Here is a 15,063-nt window from a genome sequence, read left to right on the forward strand (position 1 = left end):
AGATACATATATGGGACAAAGGGTTCAATGCTTGCAAATACCATCTACCTTATAGTCCACTTACTAATGTCTGCAAAATGCTGCGATAACATTATGTAATAGTTACTAGCTCTTTAGCTTTAGAATTTACTGTGAACTACCCATTTAGTTGCAAAACTAGACTAACACTACAGGACAGGCATGGTCACGTTGTCTTGATCTTTATCTTATTAGTGTCAGCAATAATTAATATAACTATAGATTCTTTAGCTTTTATCGTTTTATACTGCTTAATACCACCATTACTTAGTTGAATGAGACCGTATGTTATGCAAGCTTACATAACATAACTTATGTAAGTTCAAACAAATAATAAATAAAAACCAAGTAATATTTATTTATTTACAAAAAACCCAATTCTGTCCCTAAATTAAGTGAACAACTAATAAAAAAATCACATACGAAATAAATAACAAACATATGAAATTAATTAGGAAAAACAAGCAAAAATATATTATAATAGTTATATCAAAATCAGGAAAACCTATTTAGAGACTCATATTACGGAATGTCGCATTGACGCCGCAGCAAAATATCATAAATTTTAAACTTTAACACCATAAGCGTAGACGATATTAAGAGTTGATTGAATTATTAATATGATTATTAGTAGTTAAATATATAATGTGTAACGTGTAGCTAGTAATCTAGTTTTTATTACAATGTCTCTTGCCGAATAATATTCCGTACAATGACATTACGAGCATACATTCTGTGTGTTCATGAGCGCGCCTCGCAACTGAAATAGTATTGCCATCGGGAGTAGAACCCAACACCACGATTACACGCACTATGCGTCACCATCTAAGCTTCATAACGTTAATTAAAAAAGCGATTTGATACTTTCTAGACTATGATGGATAAGACTTCAAACAGTGACTCATTGCTCATAACGTTTTGTGCACGATATTTTCAAAATCGATTTTGATTTAACGTAATGAATGATGTACCATATCGTGATCCACCTCTAGACCATTTCAAATTTATTAAGAATTTTAGTGTAATTTCTCTGTAAGTAATAAATAATAACGTTTATGTCAAAATATTCGAAAATTTTACGAGGTTTATCGCCCAATATTGAGCATTATTTTTGATTACTTTAATATACATATGACATATTTTTGTGTTTGCATTCTGGTGTCAAATTTCAAAGAATCTAGGATGATCCTCTTTGCAAAGCTGCCGTCCAAAACTTATTATGTCAAACTTCAATAACAAACCGCGCAAGCTTGGTGGCTGTGGGGTGTAGGAAAGACGGTCATTGGCTTAATGCGATAAGCATCGCCAAATACTGGCACTCTTTGGACCCAGAATCACTTCGCATTGCCATCAGCCTCCGCTTAGGAGTGCCTATATGTACTCCCCATAAGTGTCCCTGTGGCTTTGAAGTAAGTAGCCTTGGACATCATGGCCTCGATTTTAGGCCGCTCTCTTGTCTCCGTCAATATTAGAGTGCCATTTGCCATTTTGGAGTGAACATGCATACATACTTGTGTGGACTATCTCTCTCGGATGAGGAAAAAAGCTGGGGCGGCCGCAGAGCAGGCGTAAAATAATAAACAGCTCAAATAGTCTTTCCTCTAACTTCGATTTTGTTCCCTTTGGAGTAGAGACTCTTGGGCCGTGGGGTTCAAGTGCACAGGCGCTAATAAAGATTTAAGTTGGCGCCTGGTAGATAGTACTGGTGGCCCCAGAGTTGGTGATTTCCTCGCTTAATAAATAAGTTTCGCAATACCAGCCAGCGTTAAACATACACTGCCACACTTTTTTAATTTGTTTTTATTTTCTTTTTATTCATTTTTAATTATTTTTATTATTCCCTACATAAGGTTACAATTTTTTTAAATACTGTATATTTGATTGTTATGATTACTAATAAACGATTAATATACTATAATATAATAAAATATATCAGTTAATATAATATAATATGTCAGTTATCCACGCATCGAGCTAGATAGCAGATGTGTTCTGACAAATTATTTACACATTGAAAGCAGTCTTTCATTGAATTTTACAAGTGTATAACTTGCTAGTTATATTGCGATTGTATTTTCATTACCCTAAACAATGTTTTTAAATGAAACTTATGAGATTTCACTAATTTAGGTAATCTTAAATACTTATCTATATACTATATCTTATCATAACAATTCTACCGTTACATTATAAAACATCTCAATTTATTTATTTTATACATTAAACATTACCGTGATCAAAACACGTTCGTACACACATATATATATATATATGTGTACGAAAGCTAAGAAGGCGAGAAATTAATAAACGTCTAAAATAATTCAGTTATTAAGAACTTGAAAACAGAACTTTGAAAATTGGTCAGTCGAGTTCATTAAAGTGAATAATTCAGAGGTAGAAATTTGCATAATTTAATGCGGCTTATTTGATTTTCTCAGGCAAATTTAGTCTGGATGAGGCTCGGAATTATTGGATGCAGACGTGACTGTGTCAACGCGTGCCGAATAACAATACGTTTATTTTTGAGAACACCTCAGACTTTAGGATGCATTAAATCGATAAATCCGTTATAGTACACATATACAAGCCTATACGGCCTCTTTATCATGGTAGATAGTCATATGTCCGATGTCTTTATATAAATATATATAATTTTTCGTCAGTTGGTATTCATGCTTTCAATCACCACCTCAGATGGTAACATTGTGTGTTATAGTAGTAGTTAGATATACATCGTAATTTACTGCATGGAGCTTTGGTTGAGTAAAAATAGAAGGCCCGCTGTATACGTAAATTATTTAGCATGCTTTATAATTGCAAAGATGAACACAAAGACGGGAAACCAACGCAACGTAGACCTCTTTCTGTGCATTAAAACACGGAAAAACATAGATACTTTAATCTCTACTTCGTCTTTGAATTTTAGTCTACGAAATGCAGTAACATCATCTTTTACGGACATATTTGATTCTGGTTTTTCGGTTTAAAACGAGCCTTCTAGTGCCATTGAATAATAATTATTAACTTATTTAATCTAAGAAGAGCTGTTGCATAAACATTTTATATAGTAATCTTTTTACTTTTGTTCACTTTATTAGCGTCAGTTTTTGTTTACATAAGTCATGTTTATTAACAGAAAGATTATATAAACAAATCTCATTGTGAGCAGTGCAAAAACAAAAGTGTCGTGTTACAATACCGGGGGTTGAGCCTACATTCGTTTTTGATTAAACAAATTGTCCGAACAGTTTATTGCTCCCCTGGGCTAATCTCTCTTCGGCGACTTTTACAGCGCGTATACAACTTTAATACAATGTTGCTAGAATAAGTTACTGTATTTATAAAATTTTAACGTACAAGATGCTGTAGCTTATTGTTTTAGCGATCAATTTTTATTTCTCCCTGCTTGCTTTTTTTAAAAAGGAAGTGATACCATAAAACAGACGAAACTGGCGACACAATGACGTTATTCACCAACCTGCACTTGACAGATACCTTTTATTAAAACAAGGCCAATATCCCTGAAGAAGACATTAATACAAAACAATGGCACTACAACTCTTGGTAGGCTCAGTATCTGTTTCGTGATCATTTGTTTTTCTTTCTGATAGACAAGTAAGTGATCGGCCTTCTGTGCCTTAATAATTTTCAAGCTTAAATGGGTTCAATAAAAATTTCTTAAAATATCTCAAACCTGCAGAAAGTGATTTAGAGTAGCTAGAGTTATAAAACTTATGGACTATCATTAAGTAAATAATGATGATGGCATTTGTACATAAACAAATAAATACCAAAGAAGAATAAATACCAGTTCAAATATCTTATAATTATTATTAGAACAGACGGATGAGCAAATAAAAACATTTTTCTCTGTAGTCTGTGGGTTGTATTTCTTCTTGTTGCATTGAGTTATTAAGTAACGTACTAGCAATATTATCGCGGAAGTAATAGAAAGTGCTTGTTATGTTTACATGAAGCTGGCACCAGCAACAATATGCAAATAAATACACCTACAAAGCTCTCGTTTCTTACATTGGCTGAAATATTTCAACGAATCTCCTCAAGAGTATTGAAAATATTAACATTTTCACACTTTACCCTTAACACAACAAAGGTGTCTGAAAATATTATTGAATATTTTATACACACCTGGGACGTTTTAGAATACAAATATTTTAGTTGCCGAATACGGTATGAATATTGTATATTTTTAAACTTGGAGATATATTGACTCTAGTTCTATCTCTTTTTTAATATACCATCATTATGGGACAGCTAAAGGTGTATTTTAGGTACAGAAAACAAGGAACACACTTTTTTCATACAAAACTACAAAATCGAAGAGCAAGGTTAGGTTCCATGGCGCTACACACAATACCTTGTGCAGAGGCTGTTTCAGCACATCTGTCACTCACGTAGTCCTGGAATGCGTGGCCGTGGCTTCCCAAAGTACCGAAATCCTTGGAGTAGTGAGGTCGTTCCGTGAAGCAAAGCGAAGAAACTTCTGAGCTCCTGGAAAGACCTAGGCTGGCTAAATTTCGCCGGGATAACACACAACGGACATTGTTACACATGAAAATGAACCTAACGCGAGAAAATTTTCAGTCAATGGTTTATTATGACTTTCGTTGTTGGCTTACTTAACAACAAAGCTGTGATAGGCTGCGATTAGCATTTCTTACGTTTCTTTGGTTTAACGTTACCTACATTTATAAAGATGTTCAGTGTTACCTAGGTATTTAATAAAGGCTATGTAGGGACGCACCACTCCTCGTTCCTTAATAAGGTTGTTAAGTTTAGTTTAGTTTCATAATGTTTTGCTCCCAAGCACATTGAACTATTTGGCATCGAAATTTCATTTGATATATTATTTTTATTACAACATATTAAGTCATAATCGCTAAAAATAAAAAGATACAATATCTTATTATATGATCATTATGCAATTTGAACGAATCACTTCAACTCTTCTACGTATAGGTAGCAATAAAATTATTCAAGCACCAACATACAAGGAAATGTTGAGACATCCTCTATTGAAAATAAAATAATGTAAACACAGCATATCGCTTCTGTGAAATATTGTTGCAACATGTGCTTCGCTAAACGTATCGGTTTATTTAAATCAAATTCGCATTGGGAATTTTGCATGAAAAATGCCGTATATTTTTCGATTGGTTTTATGAAATACATACACAAGTCATAAATTTTCTATATAAGTTTGTGTATGTAACTATACATTTCTGAGATTTCTTGGTCTAAGACTCTCGTTTTAAGGTAATTCTAAATAAATATTATTCTAGCTTAGCTTATGAATACGCTTTATACTAGGAAAGTAGATATTGGGCACTGTACCGGGTAATACTAATTTAGCACAAAATATGAAATATACACAATGTACATTTAAAGTAGCCTCGACCTTCTGTAAAAACTCGGTTTATAAGGCTTTTACAAAAATTACTTTCGCAAGTACAATAGCAATTTTTGGGAGTACAGAAATACAGCGGACCGCTGGACGTAATTCTCGTTTATTTCGTTTCTTTGTTATGGACTGCACAATCCACTTCATATTTTATTGTTAAATACATAAGAGATTTCGTGTTGGATAACATTTATTACTATTTTTTGTTGTATACTTTATACATGTGTACATAAATGCATTGAATTATTAGATAAAATTTGAGAACATATTAACGCTATATAGAATGTTCAATGTCTCCCTTAAATTTGAACAAATATCTCGCTCGTAGCTCGAACGGAAGGACTAATTTACTTGAATGTATATCAGGATTTTAATAGGACTGTCCAAAGGAAAAACATGAGATGTATAAAAATTGAACCCGGAACCTTTAATACTAACTGTACATTGAGCTACAACGCCAGTTAAACCGTTCTAGCAGTTAACTCGATTGGAGTCGATCGATTGCTGTGAGTGCAGACTTATTGCGACGTGCCAGGAAAAGTGATATCTCAAAATTTTAAAAATAAGACTTTAGGCGCTTGGCAGTATTTTAAAACTCCTCTGTCTTGTTGAAAAATATTGGTTGTTTGGAATGGGATTTCGATTAGTTATAACGCTATAGAATCTCACACTAATAACTCAAACAAATTTAAATTACCTGATTTCGCTTATAGGAACCTCTTGTATATTCATCCAAATTCTTTGTCGTATTCGCTAGGTTATATAAGTAACAAAGTATAATTGAAAGAAAAAGATAACACATTATAAAATAATGTAAGACTATACAGTTCAAACTAACAAAAAGTCAAATTATATATAGTTACCTGCTTGTTAGCAAGGTAAAGATTATATACATTAAATTAATTAGAGTATCTTAATTGCCTCTGTGCCTGCCTAGTTAGGTACATTATTTTTAACAAAAAACCAACCAATGTTTAAATACAGGTGTTTTGGCTTATACTAAGAGAACTTCGTTCCTATAAAAGTACATTATATCGTACGTATGATCTTTAAAACATGAAATAAGTAAGTAGTCTAGATTATGACATAATCTTAGATTTTTAAGTACTGTGACACGATTGCGAAACATCGCGTGAGGGAACGGCGTTAGAAGCAAGAACCCTTTGGTGTTATTTATCGGGGAGCAGTTGCTTCTGACTTCGATATAATACACGTAATATAATAAATATCCTGTAAGCCGTGTGAAATATTAGAGCTAACTTTGTTGGAACTTTGAACAGAATTGTTAGTGTCGTTAGTTCAAACGCATTTTACGCGGAAATATGTGAAATATTGATGCGTTTTATATTGTTATTGTGACTAAAATGGATGTAGAAATGTGTCTGAGTAGTCCGAGAATTGATACTAAATTAAACGATAAATTTTGCTGCGTATAGAATGGAATCCAGGCATTATTTTTACAAGGTCCCTCATTTTTAATAACATGAAGGCAATTTAATTTCGCATCCAAATAAAAAATAGTATTATTAAAATAAACTTTAGATCACTTGAAAAGTTTATTCCCTTCTTTATCGGCGTTGTAAAAAAATACCGTCACATTTTTTCGCGCTTGTTACGCGCCATCTTTTTCTTGTTCCTACCAGGGTTGATTTGAAGAGATTCGAAGCCATTAATAACAAAAATATATAATAACGATAACAATGATAGTAATAATTCTATTACAATTAATGAAATTCTGTAATAATCTTAGTAGTAATAAGGTAATATGTATTTGTATTCATGTCTATGATAATAAAAACCTTTTGTTAAACTTAGTCTAATTTTACTTTATTTAACCGAGTTCTGTAAAGTTGCATATTTTAGATCATTTTTCGAAAAATAAGGTCAAAAAGAAGTTTCACTTTTTACGTGTGTACACTAACTAGTACACGCAAACATTTTTTTTATAAAACAAAGTTTGAGATCACTTTTTTAACCGTTGCATGGTGATTGTGTAGCCTAAGATGTGACTTCCAAACACATTTGACTACCAAATACTTATTAATTTTATCTTTTAAATACACATTTTAACAGCTTAAGTTCGGATACAGCGTATTTACAGTCAAAATAAACTAGATTAAAGATAAGCAATTAGTGAAATGGGTTAGATACTAATGGTCATGTTAAATGTGCGTGAGTAATGCTATTATAGGTAAAGGGTAATTAAAAAGGAATAAATTTTAACAACTCAAATAGCAGGGGACCGTTATTTATTAACATCGACTTGAAATCAAATTATTTTACCGTCAGCGATGTGCCAAGATGATTCTTGCAAATTTGAAAAATTTTCACGCCACAATAGCAAAATACATCATATCATTTCATATAGTATGTCGTGTTTTTTTAATAAATTCATATAAATCCTAACTAACTTTTTGGAATTGCAATAAAATTTGTACTAGGTAGAAGGGATTTAAGCATTTATGTTTTTAGTTTTGACACTCATAACTGACAACGATTGTTTTTACAGTAAAAATAAAATACAAGAGACTTAAACAAACAGAGAGATAATATCTGCTAGTTTGGACTATACGATAGATTTGGCAACAGTATGAATGTTGTACTAGCCTCTTAGTATTGCTTAGATTACGTCGTTATTATCAATTCAGTCCGCATGTTCTACTAATTGAACAGTACAGTAACTTGTATAGTACGAGTTGTGTACTGAACGACTTATTGATTTACCATCAAGACCAAAACCATTATGTTTAATGTCCCTATAATTATTTAAAGATTATCATCGTGCGTATCATTTGAATCGATTCATGGCAATGTAAATCGATTTCCTTACTACTGATAGTATTTTAACTTATCGTATTATTTCTTCTATATAATATGTATTAGAAAAAAATCAATAGCGCTACAACCTTTCTAGGTCTGGGCCTCAGATTTCTGTATCTGTTTGATGATCATTTGTTAATCGAATAGGCAAGTAGGTGATCATCCTTATGTGCCTGAATCACGCCGTCGACTTTGTGGGTCTAAGGCAAGCCGGTTTCCTCATGATGTTTTCCTTCACCGTTCGAGCTAATGTTAAATGCAAACATAGAAAGACAGTCCATTGGTGCACAGCCGGGGATCGAACTTACGACCTCAGGGGTGAGAGTCGCACGTTGAAGCCACTAGGCCACCACTGCTCCAATACTTATTAAAGTACCTGTTTAAAAACTTGTCGATTTTATAAAAACATCATAGATAAAAATAGACATGGATTAACTTGACGTTTAACAATTGTGATTGTTATTTGCCATGTTAATTGTCAAATTGATAATTGACATTTCATTTCAATATATCATTTACGATGAACAATCTTTGAAAGGATAGAACATTTTAACATATATCACAAATTGTAATCGTTTAAAATAGTTTTCCATTGATAAGTCTGACTCAATAATACAGATAAAGTACATGCGTTTATAGCCACTTTTCTTACTCTTTCCTCCTTAAAAATACTTATTAGTCCTTTCAAATATAATTAAAGTAGTAAGTTTTGATATTTTTAAGAATAAAGGTCAAAAACGTACGCGAAATAAGCTAGCTAAAAAAAAAATATTTTTCATACATATTGAAAGATACATTATAGTTTCCGTAAAACCGAACTTATTTAACCGGTAATTGTTCACTAAAGCGTCGAATGTTATGGTTATTTATGACCTGACGGACACCGGTCAGCCCGATCAGGGTTAATACCTGTTGAGTTATGACTCGGATTATTTGACTGGCTTGGCCTTCTTAGTTCTGGTGTGATGAATCTAGGTGGTTGGTGGCTTTATTATTTCAGGCAATAAGCTAGTGTTTGAAACATCTAATTTTAATATCGTTCTTCTGATTTTTAATATAAAGTATACCATTTTATATATGAAAAATTAATGTTCAATATCTGTTTTCTGATATATATTTTTATTCTGGCAGAGAAAGAATGAGAGGAGAATAAATGCATGGAAATGAGAGCGGTAGGAAATATGCGTGGTGTAACATGGCGTGATAGGAGAGAGCAGTAACATGGCGTGGATTAGAAGACTAAATGGCACGGAAACGAATAGGAATGCTTAGGTGTTGTAGTCATGTAGAACGGACGAATGGGCACCAAGAATGGTTTAACAAGTAGGATATCCTAGGCAACCGTAGATGGTTAAATCGAGTTGGCTAAGCCTTGTGTACATACCTGGACCAAACCCAAGAGGTACAAGAGATGGGACAGGGTAAAAGTACCCATCAACTATGAGCATGCATTGTAAATCTCAGGAAGATGAATGAAGCGAGAGGGCTTGGCCCCATAGGGCAAAGGAGTGATAATATAAATAAATAAAATATTATTATCATATTCGTAATAAAAATTGGAATGTGAAACGTTTTAAATCTACTTTACCTATATATCTTTGTCTTGTCTTTGATACATTACTAATTTTCATACTGGAATACACGTATACTATGTTATTCTTAGCTGGGAAAAAAGTATATGAATTCCATTTTTAAATGAACGTAGGAAAGAGTTTCTATGCAATATCCGTTGGGGAGTGTCGTGTCAAGAGCACTATTTATCTTCCAGCCGTCAGAAGAACGAATGGTCCGGTCAGGATATTTGCATTCCTTTAACGGTCTACTAACTGAATGACTATCTCAAGCGGTGCCTTGTCACGAGATTTATGGAGACATAGTAAAGGCGGCATGTCAATTTATTTCTTCCCACAATACTTATAAAATATATTTTTGGAATAGGACGTAAATATTTACAAACGATTTCAATACACAAAGACACCCGTCTAAATTAAATTTAAAGAATTGTACTAAAATATTAAAAACTAATTTAATGCTTAAAACAAATTTTTAATCAACCTAACGAATTTTCCAATTTTCTGTGTCGTTTAATTGAAAAAGTTCCATGATTGAATTTTCATTTAAATAATGCATAAAATTTTCTTATGAAAACTGATCTGACGGATTGCTCATTCTTTAATTAAGGGTGAAAATTCAACCTCTAATATTGCCATTACTTTCCCTTAGACCTCCCCTATTTAATATCACTTAATTTCATTAGATGTTTAATCTTTAGTATATTGAAGATAATAATTCGTTTAAAATAATTAAAAATAATAAAGAATTATGGTATCACGTTGCCTAAACTATATGCTTTGATTTATTAATGAGGTATATACAAACTACTTCAATTTGATTTTAGAACGCCATTTAAAAGTGTGACGTAGCTAACTCCAATGTTTATGAAAAAATACAATTCTATTTTCAAATAACAAAGTGGTCACGTTGCTCATTAATGTAGAAGGCATTTCAATTCATCCATTATGACTGCATTTACAACCGATTTTGCCAAACCACATACAAACTATAACAAGCTGTTACAACCCAAATTATTAAACTGATCCCCATACTTTAATAAAACGTGCCGTCTGAATTAATTAATTCTGCATAGCTGATTCCTTATTACGACATGGTTCCATTACAACATAAAAACCCCGATCGAAGTACTTTTCCGTTTACACGAGGGTTATTATAGCCTGATCCGAGCTTGAACGGATAACTTATGGTGGGTCATGGAATCTGCATTTAAATGGGATCGAGGTTCATATTCAGAGGGATTACGTGGAAGGTTTCGGGATTCGATCCGCGGATGGGAAATATGGCGCTCGGCCAACTTAGGGTACCTAATGTACGAACTTTGTGTTTATGTGACGCTTACGAGACTTCTAAAGATTTGAATTTAAAAGTAATAATATAACTTGAATGTAAACGTGAAAGTTTGAACTTTAAAAATATTATATATATATATATATTAAAGGTTTCAAATAAAAAGTGTAATGATTTAATCCACGAATTTGAATTTTGTCCATTTAAGAAATTATGTATGCGTGTAGTGTTTTTATCCTACTAGCTAGAATATCAAGCAGTAGTTGCACGCAGTCTTACCATATCCAAGTTTTTAGTTTTATATTTATTGTTTACTATTGTGCAACTAAAAGTAAAATAATTAACAAACACAGATAACACACACTCTTCAATTCGTTGTAATTCAAAAATAGAATACATTTGGGAATTCAACGTTAAATTACACCCAATTTTGAAAGCGTTCTTCGACATAATATACTTAATTATTCATTAATGAATTGGTATTATTGATATTTCACTTATATAATGCTTTTTCAAATAAAACTGGCAAAGCTAAGAAAGCTCACGGGAAATAAGTTCCATATCTAAATGTCTGTTCAACGTTATTCCGATATTACCTTGGCATTGAAATATTACTGTAACTGTTCAACCATGATAGTTTATGATTGAATTACAATACCGCGGACGGATGGGATTTCCTTATGCAACACTTGTACACATATTAAAAAAAAAAAAAAAAACACGTGGTGGATAAAAATACGTAACATTCTGAAATCTAACATAATTAAGGTTATGTTGCCTTATTGCTAACGAAATCTTGGCAAACGTAAAAAAAGGATGGTAAAATGCAACAGTGCTATATTGTAGTATTCAGCAAAACGTGTGTTCTTTTATAAAATACCGAATCTCGAACAGTTTTCGTAGTAATTATGCAATTACGCAGCCGTTACTAAATGCGGCGGTTAATAAATGTATATGTTGTGACATTTTAGATGCTCATTTGTTTATTTAGAAGATTTTTAAGGAAAATAAACTGAATCTTTTAAACTGAATATTTTTTCTACCTAAGATACTTTACTGCAAATTATCCTGTATACTATAAAGTAATAAAAACAACAATTTTATTCCGTAAATATTACAACGCCATGAGTCTATTTACATACGTCGTATTTCGCTTCATATCACGTTGTTTGGCTTTAGCTAAGCATAAAATATGGTTCGCTAAAATAAGAGAAAACATTATAAAACAGAACATACGAGGAAAAGCCGTTTATGACCCGGCGCCGTGCGATGTGATCCCTTGGTAATGGAACGAGAAAAATAATTATAGGAAGCTTTGTATAGAATAACATTCAATTATATACCTAACTTTACTGTGATGAATCTATGTGAAAAAAAAAACATTCCCTAATTTCACTCCGTTGAACAAGGCTAAGGCTTTCCATACACACTATTTTACATGTATATGTCGCAGTAAAGTAGTGAAATCAGAGAGCTAATTGATTCTTTAAGTAGTTAATTAAATGTTGATATTTAATCAAGTCGCTAGCAGCGTCGAAAACGTTTAACTATCTGTCTAACCAAAAGCCAGCGTATTGATTAACAATGTAAAACAAGAGTCCGCCATGATTATTTCATTTGTTATTGTTATTTCGGTGTGATCGTGAAGAACTGAGAGCTTGGAAATTCCGTGTTTTGCTTTATTGTAAATGGTTTGGTTAGGTTAGTCTTGTTGCCTAGGAACATTTAGGAAACTCGTTAAACGTTTCGTTCACTAACTGTCTAGAGATTCAATTAACTCTCTGATTTAACTACTTTACTGCGACATATATACATTAAACCAGTTTAAAATAATTGTTAAAAGTATCAGTCAGGTGTTTCTTGTTTTACAAATTAAAAACCTACTACTATATTATTATTTACGATAGGAATTTATTAAACCAATATATATATCGTATGTATAATCTTTTTTACAAGATCGCCGTATCTTTATTTGATGTCAACAACTAATCAGAATAGTTTTATACAAAGAAATAGAAACAAAGTTAATTCAGTTTCTCTTATTACATTATCATATCAAAGGATTATCAGATCTTCAAGAGTGTGAACACTTGAATTCCGACAGGGCTTGAACCCCATACAATTAGACAATGATAAATGGTTCGGGAAAAATCTCATCTAAATATTTAATCGAAAACTTCCCCTACTAGTGCGGAATGCGTTGACTATGTCCAATGTCCCCTACTAGTGTAGAATACATAGAACATAGGGTTCTAGTTTTGTGAGCGAGGGCAATGTGGCACGTGTATCTCGCCTAATTAATTATTATTTCTAATAATCCAGCATATAACGGAATATTTTTTTATATCCGAGTCAAACATTTCCTTTAAGGCAACTGACTACAATTAGTTTTTGACGAACAGGATACTTGATAATACAAACTTAGCGATATCAGAAACCCAGTTGCGCAACAACCTTATAGGTCTGGGTCTCTGATGTATCTATATGATCATTTGTTTTGAAATAGGCAAATAGGTGATCTGCCTTATGTGCCTGATACATAGCATCGATTTTGTTGGGCGTGAGGCATGCTGGCTTCCTTACCTTTTTTTCCTTAATCGTACGGGTGAGAGTTAAATGCGAACCTAGAGAGTCCATTAGTGCACCACTGGGCATTGAACCTACGACAGTGTGAGTCTCAGGCCACTAGGCCACTAGGCCAACACTGCTCTTGCTTTTCCACGTGAATGAAAGCAAATGAGTTTCACGAGCATAGCGCGTTTATAAAAAAAACTGTTCTAGTTTTGAAAAATGTTGCACTTATTCGATATAACACGCCACATTTGACAAAGAGTGCATTGGAATGCACTGAGGGTGTCACCCCTGTATCCAATGCAAATAATATTTCTTCCCGACAAAATATTGCATTGTTAATACCGCTAAAATGCCTCGCCAGCCCTATTGTGTTTGTATGGGTTTTATTAGTTCGTTTTATTAGCCGCGAAAGGGCATCGAAATATTTGATCTAAAATATAATTATAATTATATTTATTTATTATTATTCTATTATATTTTATAATTATACATTTTCACAAATAAACGCTTACTTGTTTAAGTGGTGTACGTGAGCGAAACAAAACAAGTAAATCTAAATCAATAAATTAATATAGTATATTAAGAGTACCTTTATAGGACTGCTATACTGAAACATAAATCAATGCAGAAATATATAGAGAAATTTTACAATTTATTATTGAAATGTTTCTAGGGTAAAGTTTGCGATATTTTTAAAACACGTAGTGAAAGTTATTATATAACGTAAACACATATGCTTTCGTTATGTTCACGGTAATTACTATGATCATGATTTTCATGTGATTAAATAATTTTTAATCGTAAAACTTCCGCACATATTAATATCATAAACTAGATTGTATAGGAAAATTGCATTAATATGTGTTTATATTTATGTAATGAAATTATATAAAACAGACAATATAAAATAACAGAATAAAAAATGTTATATATTAGTTATGATATGAAATCATTATTATTTACTGACTATTATTATTATTACGCAACGAAATTCTTTCGCCAAGTTTTGTGTTAAAGTCTACTGATATAAAGAGCTCCCAAAAGTAAAAAAATAGTAACTACCATTATTACTGTTCTTTATTAATTAACAGACACTTGATATTAAAATTGAATTTCTTATTACAATTGTAATTACAGTATAAAGATTATACTTATATTCACTATAACAATAAAACACTGGCTTATCTTAAAAGTGGGAGACGCTTTTTCGCAAGAATAGGATAATGTTAGGGTTTCGAATAATTTTCTAATTTGCTTTCTAAGCCGTGGCTTTTCGGTTTTCCCCCAATCTTAAATTGCACCTTAAACTTCGTCTTCCTGACCTATTTAGGGAAATACACGTTTCAAGTTCGGCTTTTAAGCCATCT

The 15,063-nt window shown here is 32.3% G+C and overlaps 1 long non-coding RNA gene across 1 annotated transcript; it reads right to left on the minus strand.

Annotated features, from left to right (window-relative positions):
* Positions 1-4,122: 4,122 nt before the first annotated feature.
* On the minus strand, positions 4,123-5,274 carry LOC123707420. The gene is made up of 3 exons (XR_006753494.1): positions 5,031-5,274; positions 4,784-4,918; positions 4,123-4,530 (listed from the first exon to the last, which is right to left on the minus strand). It is a non-coding gene; the product is annotated as an uncharacterized LOC123707420 (long non-coding RNA).
* Positions 5,275-15,063: the final 9,789 nt, after the last annotated feature.

The sequence above is a fragment of the Pieris brassicae genome, chromosome 3 (assembly GCF_905147105.1).
Source record: "Pieris brassicae chromosome 3, ilPieBrab1.1, whole genome shotgun sequence".
In the NCBI taxonomy this organism is placed as follows: Eukaryota; Metazoa; Arthropoda; class Insecta; order Lepidoptera; family Pieridae; genus Pieris; species Pieris brassicae.